Source organism: Crinia signifera, chromosome 6 (genome assembly GCF_055691185.1).
Source record: "Crinia signifera chromosome 6, ASM5569118v1, whole genome shotgun sequence".
In the NCBI taxonomy this organism is placed as follows: domain Eukaryota; kingdom Metazoa; phylum Chordata; class Amphibia; order Anura; family Myobatrachidae; genus Crinia; species Crinia signifera.
The window spans coordinates 51,581,377-51,594,161 of NC_139222.1; the positions used below are offsets into that span (position 1 = coordinate 51,581,377).

Consider the following 12,785-nt stretch of genomic DNA (forward strand, 5'->3'; position numbering starts at 1 on the left):
AGGGTCTGTCTGTGATGTCATAAAGGGCCTGCTGATCAATGGGCAGCTTTCAAATTGCTGCTGTATTTGATTGACAGATGGAAGCTGGCAGCTGATTGGCTGTCTAGCCTAAAGTGCTTTACATACCTCCCTGATGGTACCACTGGCTAAGATTCCACCTCAGCTCATTGGGTAATGAAAAATATAGAACAATTGATGGATGAAAGCAGGCAGGCCAGCCATTTTGGGACGCTCAGTGGACTTGTTTAATGCAATGTACTTTTGTTTATTCATATGCATTCGCTTCATGCTGTAACCACTGTGCATAAAAATTTGGAAACATGGCATACAGTGCTTTATTTGGTGTCTAAGTCATGTTTGCCATATTTTCCCTTCCCAGATACAAGCCTGTTTGAGTGTTTGGGGCACTTTTTAGCTAAAATCAACCTACAGGGCCTAACTGCATATGCTAAAGCCTGCCTATTTTGAATGGTGTAGTGGCCCCTGCAACCTCCAAAAATATCAGGACTTACTTCCCGAATAACCTGCTAACTCATGGAAGCTAAGCAGTGTTGGGCCTGGTTAGTACTTGGGTGGGAGACCACGTGGAAACACCAGGTGCTGTAGGTTTTTTCACATTACTTGCAAATTGTTTTTATTCTCTAGCTATTTAAATTGGAAAGTTTTTCTTTTTATTGCCAGCACAGACATTTGGAAGAGGTCAAACAGACACAATAGCCATCACCTAAAGACTTACCACACTGTTTAGGCCCAATTCCAACTGCTTTTGGCAGCTAAACAGTGTTGAGCCTCTTTAGTAGTTTAATTTAAGACCCCCTGCTAATATCATGTCCTGTAGGTCTTTTTACATTACCAACACATGATTTTTTTCAGTAATCCAATACAGTTAGGAAACTTTTTTATTAGCTTACCTGGTGATAGAAGCAGAAGAGGGCAAAAAAGTGCCTGTATCTCACCTACAGCCATACCACATTGGATAGGCCCAATCTCGTCTGATCTTGGAAGTTAAGCAGTGTTGGGCCTGGTTAGTACTTGGGTGGGAGACCAAATGGGAACACCAGGTGCTGTAGGTTTTTTCACATTACTGGCAAATTGTTTTTATTCTCTAGCTATTTAAATTGGAAACTTTTTCTTTTTATTGCCAGCACTGACATTTGGAAGAGGTCAAACAGACACAATAGCCATCACCTAAAGACTTACCACACTGTTTAGGCCCAATTCCAACTGCTTTTGGCAGCTAAACAGTGTTGAGCCTCTTTAGTAGTTTAATTTAAGACCCCCTGCTAATATAATGTCCTGTAGGTCTTTTTACATTACCAACACATGATTTTTTTCAGTAAGCCAATATAGTTAGGAAACTTTTTTAATTAGCTTACCTGGTGATAGAAGTAGAAGAGGGCAAAAAATTGCCTGTATCTCACCTACAGCCATACCACATTGGATAGGCCCAATCTCGTCTGATCTTGGAAGCTTAGCAGTGTTGGGCCTGGTTAGTACTTGGGTGGGAGACCACATGGGAACACCAGGTGCTGTAGGTTTTTTCACATTACAGGCAAATTGTTTTTATTCTCTAGCTATTTAAATTGGAAACTTTTTCTTTTTATTGCCAGTACAGACATTTGGAAGAGGTCAAACAGACACAATAGCCATCACCTAAAGACTTACCACACTGTTTAGGCCCAATTCCAACTGCTTTTGGCAGCTAAACAGTGTTGAGCCTGTTTACTAGTTTATTTTAAGACCCTCTGCTAATATCATGTCCTGTAGGTCTTTTTACATTACCAACACATGATTTTTTTCAGTAAGCCAATACAGTTAGGAAACTTTTTTATTAGCTTACCTGGTGATAGAAGTAGAAGAGGGCAAAAAAGTGCCTGTATCTAACCTACAGCCATACCACATTGGATAGGCCCAATCTCGTCTAATCTTGGAAGCTAAGCAGTGTTGGGCCTGGTTAGTACTTGGGTGGGAGACCACCTGGGAACACCAGGTGCTGTAGGTTTTTTCACATTACTGGCAAATTGTTTTTATTCTCTAGCTATTTAAATTGGAAACTTTTTCTTTTTATTGCCAGCACAGACATTTGGAAGAGGTCAAACAGACACAATAGCCATCACCTAAAGACTTACCACACTGTTTAGGCTCAATTCCAACTACTTTTGGCAGCTAAACAGTGTTGAGCCTCTTTTGTAGTTTAATTTAAGCCCCCCTGCTAATATCATGTCCTGTAGGTCTTTTTACATTACCAACACATGATTTTTTTTAGTAAGCCAATACAGTTAGGAAACTTTTGTATTAGCTTACCTGGTGATAGAAGTAGAAGAGGGCAAAAAAGTGCCTGTATCTCACCTACAGCCATACCACATTGGATAGGCCCAATCTCGTCTGATCTTGGAAGCTAAGCAGTGTTGGGCCTGGTTAGTACTTGGGTGGGAGTCCACCTGGGACTACCAGGTGCTGTAGGTTTTTCACATTACTGGCAAATTGTTTTTATTCTCTAGCTATTTATATTGGAAACTTTTTCTTTTTATTGCCAGCACAGACATTTGGAAGAGGTCAAACAGACACAATAGCCATCACCTAAAGACTTACCACACTGTTTAGGCTCAATTCCAACTGCTTTTGGCAGCTAAACAGTGTTGAGCCTCTTTTGTAGTTTAATTTAAGACCCCCTGCTAATATCATGTCCTGTAGGTCTTTTTACATTACCAACACATGATTTTTTTCAGTAAGCCAATACAGTTAGGAAACTTTTGTATTAGCTTACCAGGTGATAGAAGTAGAAGAGGGCAAAAAAGTGCTTTTAACTCAACTACAGCCATACCACATTGGATAGGCCCAATCTCGTCTGATCTTGGAAGCTAAGCAGTGTTGGGCCTGGTTAGTACTTGGGTGGGAGCCCACATGGGAACACCAAGTGCTGTAGGTTTTTTCACATTACTGGCAAATTGTTTTTATTCTCTAGCTATTTAAATTGGAAACTTTTTCTTTTTATTGCCAGTACAGACATTTGGAAGAGGTCAAACAGACACAATAGCCATCACCTAAAGACTTACCACACTGTTTGGGCCCAATTCCAACTGCTTTTGGCAGCTAAACAGTGTTGAGCCTCTTTAGTAGTTTAATTTAAGACCCCCTGCTAATATCATGTCCTGTAGGTCTTTTTACATTACCAACACATGATTTTTTTCAGTACGCCAATACAGTTAGGAAACTTATTTATTAGCTTACCTGGTGATAGAAGTAGAAGAGGGCAAAAAAGTGCCTGTATCTCACCTACAGCCATACCACATTGGATAGGCCCAATCTCGTCTGATCTTGGAAGCTAAGCAGTGTTGGGCCTGGTTAGTACTTGGGTGGGAGACCACATGGGAACACCAGGTGCTGTAGGTTTTTTCACATTACAGGCAAATTGTTTTTATTCTCTAGCTATTTAAATTGGAAACTTTTTCTTTTTATTGCCAGTACAGACATTTGGAAGAGGTCAAACAGACACAATAGCCATCACCTAATGACTAAACACACTGTTTAGGCCCAATTCCAACTGCTTTTGGCAGCTAAACAGTGTTGAGCCTCTTTAGTAGTTTAATTTAAGACCCCCTGCTAATATCATGTCCTGTAGGTCTTTTTACATTACCAACACATGATTTTTTTTCAGTAAGCCAATACAGTTAGGAAACTTTTTTATTAGCTTACCTGGTGATAGAAGTAGAAGAGGGCAAAAAAGTGCCTGTATTTCACCTACAGCCATACCACATTAGATAGGCCCAATCTCGTCTGATCTTGGAAGCTAAGCAGTGTTGGGCCTGGTTAGTACTTGGGTGGGAGACAACATGGGAACACCAGGTGCTGTAGGTTTTTTCACATTACAGGCAAATTGTTTTTATTCTCTAGCTATTTAAATTGGAAACTTTTTCTTTTTATTGCCAGTACAGACATTTGGAAGAGGTCAAACAGACACAATAGCCATCACCTAAAGACTAAACACACTGTTTAGGCCCAATTCCAACTGCTTTTGGCAGCTAAACAGTGTTGAGCCTCTTTTGTAGTTTAATTTAAGACCCCCTGCTAATATCATGTCCTGTAGGTCTTTTTACATTACCAACACATGATTTTTTTCAGTAAGCCAATACAGTTAGGAAACTTTTTTATTAGCTTACCTGGTGATAGAAGTAGAAGAGGGCAAAAAAGTGCCTGTATCTCACCTACAGCCATACCACATTGCATAGGCCCAATCTCGTCTGATCTTTGAAGCTTAGCAGTGTTGGGCCTGGTTAGTACTTGGGTGGGAGACCACATGGGAACACCAGGTGTTGTAGGTTTTTTCACATTACAGGAAAATTGTTTTTATTCTCTAGCTATTTAAATTGGAAACGTTTTCTTTTTATTGCCAGCACAGACATTTGGAAGAGGTCAAACAGACACAATAGCCATCACCTAAAGACTTACCACACTGTTTAGGCTCAATTCCAACTGCTTTTGGCAGCTAAACAGTGTTGAGCCTCTTTTGTAGTTTCATTTAAGACCCCCTGCTAATATCATGTCCTGTAGGTCTTTTTACATTACCAACACATGATTTTTTTTAGTAAGCCAATACAGTTAGGAAACTTTTATATTAGCTTACCTGGTGATAGAAGTAGAAGAGGGCAAAAAAGTGCCTGTATCTCACCTACAGCCCTACCACATTGGATAAGCCCAATCTCGTCTGATCTTGGAAGCTAAGCAGTGTTGGGCCTGGTTAGTACTTGGGTGGGAGACCACATGGGAACACCAGGTGCTGTAGGTTTTTTCACATTACAGGCAAATTGTTTTTATTCTCTAGCTATTTAAATTGGAAACTTTTTCTTTTTATTGCCAGTACAGACATTTGGAAGAGGTCAAACAGACACAATAGCCATCACCTAAAGACTTACCACACTGTTTAGGCCCAATTCCAACTGCTTTTGGCAGCTAAACAGTGTTGAGCCTGTTTAGTAGTTTAATTTAAGACCCTCTGCTAATATCATGTCCTGTAGGTCTTTTTACATTACCAACACATGATTTTTTTCAGTAAGCCAATACAGTTAGGAAACTTTTTTATTAGCTTACCTGGTGATAGAAGTAGAAGAGGGCAAAAAAGTGCCTGTATCTCACCTACAGCCATACCACATTGGATAGGCCTGATCTTGGAAGCTAAGCAGTGTTGGGCCTGGTTAGTACTTGGGAGGGAGACCACCTGGGAACACCAGGTGCTGTAGGTTTTTTCACATTACTGGCAAATTGTTTTTATTCTCTAGCTATTTAAATTGGAAACTTTTTCTTTTTATTGCCAGCACAGACATTTGGAAGAGGTCAAACAGACACAATAGCCATCACCTAAAGACTTACCACACTGTTTAGGCTCAATTCCAACTGCTTTTGGCAGCTAAACAGTGTTGAGCCTCTTTTGTAGTTTAATTTAAGCCCCCCTGCTAATATCATGTCCTGTAGGTCTTTTTACATTACCAACACATGATTTTTTTTAGTAAGCCAATACAGTTAGGAAACTTTTGTATTAGCTTACCTGGTGATAGAAGTAGAAGAGGGCAAAAAAGTGCCTTTATCTCACCTACAGCCATACCACATTGGATAGGCCCAATCTCGTCTGATCTTGGAAGCTAAGCAGTGTTGGGCCTGGTTAGTACTTGGGTGGGAGACCACCTGGGACTACCAGGTGCTGTAGGTTTTTCACATTACTGGCAAATTGTTTTTATTCTCTAGCTATTTATATTGGAAACTTTTTCTTTTTATTGCCAGCACAGACATTTGGAAGAGGTCAAACAGACACAATAGCCATCACCTAAAGACTTACCACACTGTTTAGGCTCAATTCCAACTGCTTTTGGCAGCTAAACAGTGTTGAGCCTCTTTTGTAGTTTAATTTAAGACCCCCTGCTAATATCATGTCCTGTAGTTCTTTTTACATTACCAACACATGATTTTTTTCAGTAAGCCAATACAGTTAGGAAACTTTTGTATTAGCTTACCAGGTGATAGAAGTAGAAGAGGGCAAAAAAGTGCTTTTAACTCACCTACAGCCATACCACATTGGATAGGCCCAATCTCGTCTGATCTTGGAAGCTAAGCAGTGTTGGGCCTGGTTAGTACTTGGGTGGGAGACCAACTGGGAACACCAGGTGCTGTAGGTTTTTTCACATTACTGGCAAATTGTTTTTATTCTCTAGCTATTTATATTGGAAACTTTTTCTTTTTATTGCCAGCACAGACATTTGGAAGAGGTCAAACAGACACAATAGCCATCACCTAAAGACTTACCACACTGTTTAGGCTCAATTCCAACTGCTTTTAGCAGCTAAACAGTGTTGAGCCTCTTTTGTAGTTTAATTTAAGACCCCCTGCTAATATCATGTCCTGTAGGTCTTTTTACATTACCAACACATGATTTTTTTCAGTAAGCCAATACAGTTAGGAAACTTTTGTATTAGCTTACCTGGTGATAGAAGTAGAAGAGGGCAAAAAAAAGCTTTTAACTCACCTACAGCCATACTACATTGGATAGGCCCAATCTCGTCTGATCTTGGAAGCTAAGCAGTGTTGGGCCTGGTTAGTACTTGGGTGGGAGACCACATGGGAACACCAGGTGCTGTAGGTTTTTTCACATTATTGGCAAATTGTTTTTATTCTCTAGCTATTTAAATTGGAAACTTTTTCTTTTTATTGCCAGTACAGACATTTGGAAGAGGTCAAACTGAAACAATAGCCATCTCCTAAAGACTTACCACACTGTTTAGGCCCAATTCCAACTGCTTTTGGCAGCTAAACAGTGTTGAGCCTCTTTTGTAGTTTAATTTAAGCCCCCCTGCTAATATCATGTCCTGTAGGTCTTTTTACATTACCAACACATGATTTTTTTTAGTAAGCCAATACAGTTAGGAAACTTTTTTATTAGCTTACCTGGTGATAGAAGTAGAAGAGGGCAAAAAAGTGCCTTTATCTAACCCACAGCCATACCACATTGGATAGGCCCAATCTCGTCTAATCTTGGAAGCTAAGCAGTGTTGGGCCTGGTTAGTACTTGGGTGGGAGACCACCTGGGAACACCATGTGCTGTAGGTTTTTTCACATTACTGGCAAATTGTTTTTATTCTCTAGCTATTTAAATTGGAAACTTTTTCTTTTTATTGCCAGCACAGACATTTGGAAGAGGTCAAACAGACACAATAGCCATCACCTAAAGACTTACCACACTGTTTAGGCTCAATTCCAACTGCTTTTGGCAGCTAAACAGTGTTGAGCCTCTTTTGTAGTTTAATTTAAGCCCCCCTGCTAATATCATGTCCTGTAGGTCTTTTTACATTACCAACACATGATTTTTTTTAGTAAGCCAATACAGTTAGGAAACTTTTGTATTAGCTTACCTGGTGATAGAAGTAGAAGAGGGCAAAAAAGTGCCTGTATCTCACCTACAGCCATACCACATTGGATAGGCCCAATCTCGTCTGATCTTGGAAGCTAAGCAGTGTTGGGCCTGGTTAGTACTTGGGTGGGAGTCCACCTGGGACTACCAGGTGCTGTAGGTTTTTCACATTACTGGCAAATTGTTTTTATTCTCTAGCTATTTATATTGGAAACTTTTTCAATTTATTGCCAGCACAGACATTTGGAAGAGGTCAAACAGACACAATAGCCATCACCTAAAGACTTACCACACTGTTTAGGCTCAATTCCAACTGCTTTTGGCAGCTAAACAGTGTTGAGCCTCTTTTGTAGTTTAATTTAAGACCCCCTGCTAATATCATGTCCTGTAGGTCTTTTTACATTACCAACACATGATTTTTTCCGGTAAGCCAATACAGTTAGGAAACTTTTGTATTAGCTTACCAGGTGATAGAAGTAGAAGAGGGCAAAAAAGTGCTTTTAACTCACCTACAGCCATACCACATTGGATAGGCCCAATCTCGTCTGATCTTGGAAGCTAAGCAGTGTTGGGCCTGGTTAGTACTTGGGTGGGAGACCAACTGGGAACACCAGGTGCTGTAGGTTTTTTCACATTACTGGCAAATTGTTTTTATTCTCTAGCTATTTATATTGGAAACTTTTTTTTTTTATTGCCAGCACAGACATTTGGAAGAGGTCAAACAGACACAATAGCCATCACCTAAAGACTTACCACACTGTTTAGGCTCAATTCCAACTGCTTTTGGCAGCTAAACAGTGTTGAGCCTCTTTTGTAGTTTAATTTAAGACCCCCTGCTAATATCATGTCCTGTAGGTCTTTTTACATTACCAACACATGATTTTTTTCAGTAAGCCAATACAGTTAGGAAACTTTTGTATTAGCTTACCTGGTGATAGAAGTAGAAGAGGGCAAAAAAAAGCTTTTAACTCACCTACAGCCATACCACATTGGATAGGCCCAATCTCGTCTGATCTTGGAAGCCAAGCAGTGTTGGGCCTGGTTAGTACTTGGGTGGGAGACCACATGGGAACACCAGGTGCTGTAGGTTTTTTCACATTACTGGCAAATTGTTTTTATTCTCTAGCTATTTAAATTGGAAACTTTTTCTTTTTATTGCCAGTACAGACATTTGGAAGAGGTCAAACTGAAACAATAGCCATCTCCTAAAGACTTACCACACTGTTTAGGCCCAATTCCAACTGCTTTTGGCAGCTAAACAGTGTTGAGCCTGTTTAGTAGTTTAATTTAAGACCCTCTGCTAATATCATGTCCTGTAGGTCTTTTTACATTACCAACACATGATTTTTTTCAGTAAGCCAATACAGTTAGGAAACTTTTTTATTAGCTTACCTGGTGATAGAAGTAGAAGAGGGCAAAAAAGTGCCTGTATCTCACCTACAGCCATACCACATTGGATAGGCCCAATCTCGTCTGATCTTGGAAGCTAAGCAGTGTTGGGCCTGGTTAGTACTTGGGAGGGAGACCACCTGGGAACACCAGGTGCTGTAGGTTTTTTCACATTACTGGCAAATTGTTTTTATTCTCTAGCTATTTAAATTGGAAACTTTTTCTTTTTATTGCCAGCACAGACATTTGGAAGAGGTCAAACAGACACAATAGCCATCACCTAAAGACTTACCACACTGTTTAGGCTCAATTCCAACTGCTTTTGGCAGCTAAACAGTGTTGAGCCTCTTTTGTAGTTTAATTTAAGCCCCCCTGCTAATATAATGTCCTGTAGGTCTTTTTACATTACCAACACATGATTTTTTTTAGTAAGCCAATACAGTTAGGAAACTTTTGTATTAGCTTACCAGGTGATAGAAGTAGAAGAGGGCAAAAAAGTGCTTTTAACTCACCTACAGCCATACCACATTGGATAGGCCCAATCTCGTCTGATCTTGGAAGCTAAGCAGTGTTGGGCCTGGTTAGTACTTGGGTGGGAGACCAACTGGGAACACCAGGTGCTGTAGGTTTTTTCACATTACTGGAAAATTGTTTTTATTCTCTAGCTATTTATATTGGAAACTTTTTCTTTTTATTGCCAGCACAGACATTTGGAAGAGGTCAAACAGACACAATAGCCATCACCTAAAGACTTACCACACTGTTTAGGCTCAATTCCAACTGCTTTTGGCAGCTAAACAGTGTTGAGCCTGTTTAGTAGTTTAATTTAAGACCCTCTGCTAATATCATGTCCTGTAGGTCTTTTTACATTACCAACACATGATTTTTTTCAGTAAGCCAATACAGTTAGGAAACTTTTTTATTAGCTTACCTGGTGATAGAAGTAGAAGAGGGCAAAAAAGTGCCTTTATCTAACCCACAGCCATACCACATTGGATAGGCCCAATCTCGTCTAATCTTGGAAGCTAAGCAGTGTTGGGCCTGGTTAGTACTTGGGTGGGAGACCACCTGGGAACACCATGTGCTGTAGGTTTTTTCACATTACTGGCAAATTGTTTTTATTCTCTAGCTATTTAAATTGGAAACTTTTTCTTTTTATTGCCAGCACAGACATTTGGAAGAGGTCAAACAGACACAATAGCCATCACCTAAAGACTTACCACACTGTTTAGGCTCAATTCCAACTGCTTTTGGCAGCTAAACAGTGTTGAGCCTCTTTTGTAGTTTAATTTAAGCCCCCCTGCTAATATCATGTCCTGTAGGTCTTTTTACATTACCAACACATGATTTTTTTTAGTAAGCCAATACAGTTAGGAAACTTTTGTATTAGCTTACCTGGTGATAGAAGTAGAAGAGGGCAAAAAAGTGCCTGTATCTCACCTACAGCCATACCACATTGGATAGGCCCAATCTCGTCTGATCTTGGAAGCTAAGCAGTGTTGGGCCTGGTTAGTACTTGGGTGGGAGTCCACCTGGGACTACCAGGTGCTGTAGGTTTTTCACATTACTGGCAAATTGTTTTTATTCTCTAGCTATTTATATTGGAAACTTTTTCTATTTATTGCCAGCACAGACATTTGGAAGAGGTCAAACAGACACAATAGCCATCACCTAAAGACTTACCACACTGTTTAGGCTCAATTCCAACTGCTTTTGGCAGCTAAACAGTGTTGAGCCTCTTTTGTAGTTTAATTTAAGACCCCCTGCTAATATCATGTCCTGTAGGTCTTTTTACATTACCAACACATGATTTTTTCCGGTAAGCCAATACAGTTAGGAAACTTTTGTATTAGCTTACCAGGTGATAGAAGTAGAAGAGGGCAAAAAAGTGCTTTTAACTCACCTACAGCCATACCACATTGGATAGGCCCAATCTCGTCTGATCTTGGAAGCTAAGCAGTGTTGGGCCTGGTTAGTACTTGGGTGGGAGACCAACTGGGAACACCAGGTGCTGTAGGTTTTTTCACATTACTGGCAAATTGTTTTTATTCTCTAGCTATTTATATTGGAAACTTTTTCTTTTTATTGCCAGCACAGACATTTGGAAGAGGTCAAACAGACACAATAGCCATCACCTAAAGACTTACCACACTGTTTAGGCTCAATTCCAACTGCTTTTGGCAGCTAAACAGTGTTGAGCCTCTTTTGTAGTTTAATTTAAGACCCCCTGCTAATATCATGTCCTGTAGGTCTTTTTACATTACCAACACATGATTTTTTTCAGTAAGCCAATACAGTTAGGAAACTTTTGTATTAGCTTACCTGGTGATAGAAGTAGAAGAGGGCAAAAAAAAGCTTTTAACTCACCTACAGCCATACCACATTGGATAGGCCCAATCTCGTCTGATCTTGGAAGCTAAGCAGTGTTGGGCCTGGTTAGTACTTGGGTGGGAGACCACATGGGAACACCAGGTGCTGTAGGTTTTTTCACATTACTGGCAAATTGTTTTTATTCTCTAGCTATTTAAATTGGAAACTTTTTCTTTTTATTGCCAGTACAGACATTTGGAAGAGGTCAAACTGAAACAATAGCCATCTCCTAAAGACTTACCACACTGTTTAGGCCCAATTCCAACTGCTTTTGGCAGCTAAACAGTGTTGAGCCTGTTTAGTAGTTTAATTTAAGACCCTCTGCTAATATCATGTCCTGTAGGTCTTTTTACATTACCAACACATGATTTTTTTCAGTAAGCCAATACAGTTAGGAAACTTTTTTATTAGCTTACCTGGTGATAGAAGTAGAAGAGGGCAAAAAAGTGCCTGTATCTCACCTACAGCCATACCACATTGGATAGGCCCAATCTCGTCTGATCTTGGAAGCTAAGCAGTGTTGGGCCTGGTTAGTACTTGGGAGGGAGACCACCTGGGAACACCAGGTGCTGTAGGTTTTTTCACATTACTGGCAAATTGTTTTTATTCTCTAGCTATTTAAATTGGAAACTTTTTCTTTTTATTGCCAGCACAGACATTTGGAAGAGGTCAAACAGACACAATAGCCATCACCTAAAGACTTACCACACTGTTTAGGCTCAATTCCAACTGCTTTTGGCAGCTAAACAGTGTTGAGCCTCTTTTGTAGTTTAATTTAAGCCCCCCTGCTAATATAATGTCCTGTAGGTCTTTTTACATTACCAACACATGATTTTTTTTAGTAAGCCAATACAGTTAGGAAACTTTTGTATTAGCTTACCAGGTGATAGAAGTAGAAGAGGGCAAAAAAGTGCTTTTAACTCACCTACAGCCATACCACATTGGATAGGCCCAATCTCGTCTGATCTTGGAAGCTAAGCAGTGTTGGGCCTGGTTAGTACTTGGGTGGGAGACCAACTGGGAACACCAGGTGCTGTAGGTTTTTTCACATTACTGGAAAATTGTTTTTATTCTCTAGCTATTTATATTGGAAACTTTTTCTTTTTATTGCCAGCACAGACATTTGGAAGAGGTCAAACAGACACAATAGCCATCACCTAAAGACTTACCACACTGTTTAGGCTCAATTCCAACTGCTTTTGGCAGCTAAACAGTGTTGAGCCTCTTTTGTAGTTTAATTTAAGACCCCCTGCTAATATCATGTCCTGTAGGTCTTTTTACATTACCAACACATGATTTTTTTCAGTAAGCCAATACAGTTAGGAAACTTTTGTATTAGCTTACCTGGTGATAGAAGTAGAAGAGGGCAAAAAAAAGCTTTTAACTCACCTACAGCCATACTACATTGGATAGGCCCAATCTCGTCTGATCTTGGAAGCTAAGCAGTGTTGGGCCTGGTTAGTACTTGGGTGGGAGACCACATGGGAACACCAGGTGCTGTAGGTTTTTTCACATTACTGGCAAATTGTTTTTATTCTCTAGCTATTTATATTGGAAACTTTTTCTTTTTATTGCCAGTACAGACATTTGGAAGAGGTCAAACTGAAACAATAGCCATCTCCTAAAACTT

The 12,785-nt window shown here is 39.9% G+C and overlaps 20 non-coding genes and 6 pseudogenes across 20 annotated transcripts; all 26 read left to right on the top strand.

The window, feature by feature from the left end:
- The first annotated feature begins 954 nt into the window (after nt 1-954).
- Nucleotides 955-1,073, top strand: LOC146014093 (5S ribosomal RNA). The gene has a single exon (XR_014447049.1). It is a non-coding gene; the product is annotated as a 5S ribosomal RNA (ribosomal RNA).
- Nucleotides 1,074-1,419: 346 nt separating this feature from the next.
- LOC146016482 (5S ribosomal RNA) lies at nt 1,420-1,538 on the top strand. Its single transcript, XR_014449374.1, has one exon. It is a non-coding gene; the product is annotated as a 5S ribosomal RNA (ribosomal RNA).
- A 345-nt stretch (nt 1,539-1,883) lies between these two features.
- Nucleotides 1,884-2,002, top strand: LOC146016097 (5S ribosomal RNA). Its single transcript, XR_014448999.1, has one exon. It is a non-coding gene; the product is annotated as a 5S ribosomal RNA (ribosomal RNA).
- A 345-nt stretch (nt 2,003-2,347) lies between these two features.
- LOC146017237 (5S ribosomal RNA) lies at nt 2,348-2,466 on the top strand. Its single transcript, XR_014450107.1, has one exon. It is a non-coding gene; the product is annotated as a 5S ribosomal RNA (ribosomal RNA).
- A 344-nt stretch (nt 2,467-2,810) lies between these two features.
- Nucleotides 2,811-2,929, top strand: LOC146010881 (5S ribosomal RNA; annotated as a pseudogene).
- A 345-nt stretch (nt 2,930-3,274) lies between these two features.
- On the top strand, nt 3,275-3,393 carry LOC146017435 (5S ribosomal RNA). Its single transcript, XR_014450307.1, has one exon. It is a non-coding gene; the product is annotated as a 5S ribosomal RNA (ribosomal RNA).
- Nucleotides 3,394-3,739: 346 nt separating this feature from the next.
- Nucleotides 3,740-3,858, top strand: LOC146010856 (5S ribosomal RNA; annotated as a pseudogene).
- Nucleotides 3,859-4,203: 345 nt separating this feature from the next.
- LOC146011246 (5S ribosomal RNA) lies at nt 4,204-4,322 on the top strand (annotated as a pseudogene).
- Nucleotides 4,323-4,667: 345 nt separating this feature from the next.
- LOC146014779 (5S ribosomal RNA) lies at nt 4,668-4,786 on the top strand. Its single transcript, XR_014447723.1, has one exon. It is a non-coding gene; the product is annotated as a 5S ribosomal RNA (ribosomal RNA).
- A 345-nt stretch (nt 4,787-5,131) lies between these two features.
- Nucleotides 5,132-5,240, top strand: LOC146011546 (5S ribosomal RNA; annotated as a pseudogene).
- A 345-nt stretch (nt 5,241-5,585) lies between these two features.
- On the top strand, nt 5,586-5,704 carry LOC146016138 (5S ribosomal RNA). The gene has a single exon (XR_014449037.1). It is a non-coding gene; the product is annotated as a 5S ribosomal RNA (ribosomal RNA).
- A 344-nt stretch (nt 5,705-6,048) lies between these two features.
- On the top strand, nt 6,049-6,167 carry LOC146014392 (5S ribosomal RNA). The gene has a single exon (XR_014447348.1). It is a non-coding gene; the product is annotated as a 5S ribosomal RNA (ribosomal RNA).
- A 345-nt stretch (nt 6,168-6,512) lies between these two features.
- Nucleotides 6,513-6,631, top strand: LOC146015002 (5S ribosomal RNA). Its single transcript, XR_014447938.1, has one exon. It is a non-coding gene; the product is annotated as a 5S ribosomal RNA (ribosomal RNA).
- Nucleotides 6,632-6,976: 345 nt separating this feature from the next.
- On the top strand, nt 6,977-7,095 carry LOC146011217 (5S ribosomal RNA; annotated as a pseudogene).
- A 345-nt stretch (nt 7,096-7,440) lies between these two features.
- On the top strand, nt 7,441-7,559 carry LOC146017238 (5S ribosomal RNA). Its single transcript, XR_014450108.1, has one exon. It is a non-coding gene; the product is annotated as a 5S ribosomal RNA (ribosomal RNA).
- A 344-nt stretch (nt 7,560-7,903) lies between these two features.
- On the top strand, nt 7,904-8,022 carry LOC146014393 (5S ribosomal RNA). Its single transcript, XR_014447349.1, has one exon. It is a non-coding gene; the product is annotated as a 5S ribosomal RNA (ribosomal RNA).
- A 345-nt stretch (nt 8,023-8,367) lies between these two features.
- LOC146014852 (5S ribosomal RNA) lies at nt 8,368-8,486 on the top strand. The gene has a single exon (XR_014447794.1). It is a non-coding gene; the product is annotated as a 5S ribosomal RNA (ribosomal RNA).
- A 345-nt stretch (nt 8,487-8,831) lies between these two features.
- LOC146014856 (5S ribosomal RNA) lies at nt 8,832-8,950 on the top strand. The gene has a single exon (XR_014447798.1). It is a non-coding gene; the product is annotated as a 5S ribosomal RNA (ribosomal RNA).
- Nucleotides 8,951-9,295: 345 nt separating this feature from the next.
- Nucleotides 9,296-9,414, top strand: LOC146014394 (5S ribosomal RNA). The gene has a single exon (XR_014447350.1). It is a non-coding gene; the product is annotated as a 5S ribosomal RNA (ribosomal RNA).
- Nucleotides 9,415-9,759: 345 nt separating this feature from the next.
- LOC146011218 (5S ribosomal RNA) lies at nt 9,760-9,878 on the top strand (annotated as a pseudogene).
- A 345-nt stretch (nt 9,879-10,223) lies between these two features.
- On the top strand, nt 10,224-10,342 carry LOC146017240 (5S ribosomal RNA). Its single transcript, XR_014450111.1, has one exon. It is a non-coding gene; the product is annotated as a 5S ribosomal RNA (ribosomal RNA).
- Nucleotides 10,343-10,686: 344 nt separating this feature from the next.
- LOC146014395 (5S ribosomal RNA) lies at nt 10,687-10,805 on the top strand. Its single transcript, XR_014447351.1, has one exon. It is a non-coding gene; the product is annotated as a 5S ribosomal RNA (ribosomal RNA).
- A 345-nt stretch (nt 10,806-11,150) lies between these two features.
- LOC146017447 (5S ribosomal RNA) lies at nt 11,151-11,269 on the top strand. Its single transcript, XR_014450318.1, has one exon. It is a non-coding gene; the product is annotated as a 5S ribosomal RNA (ribosomal RNA).
- A 345-nt stretch (nt 11,270-11,614) lies between these two features.
- Nucleotides 11,615-11,733, top strand: LOC146014857 (5S ribosomal RNA). Its single transcript, XR_014447799.1, has one exon. It is a non-coding gene; the product is annotated as a 5S ribosomal RNA (ribosomal RNA).
- A 345-nt stretch (nt 11,734-12,078) lies between these two features.
- On the top strand, nt 12,079-12,197 carry LOC146014396 (5S ribosomal RNA). The gene has a single exon (XR_014447353.1). It is a non-coding gene; the product is annotated as a 5S ribosomal RNA (ribosomal RNA).
- Nucleotides 12,198-12,542: 345 nt separating this feature from the next.
- Nucleotides 12,543-12,661, top strand: LOC146015003 (5S ribosomal RNA). Its single transcript, XR_014447939.1, has one exon. It is a non-coding gene; the product is annotated as a 5S ribosomal RNA (ribosomal RNA).
- Nucleotides 12,662-12,785: the final 124 nt, after the last annotated feature.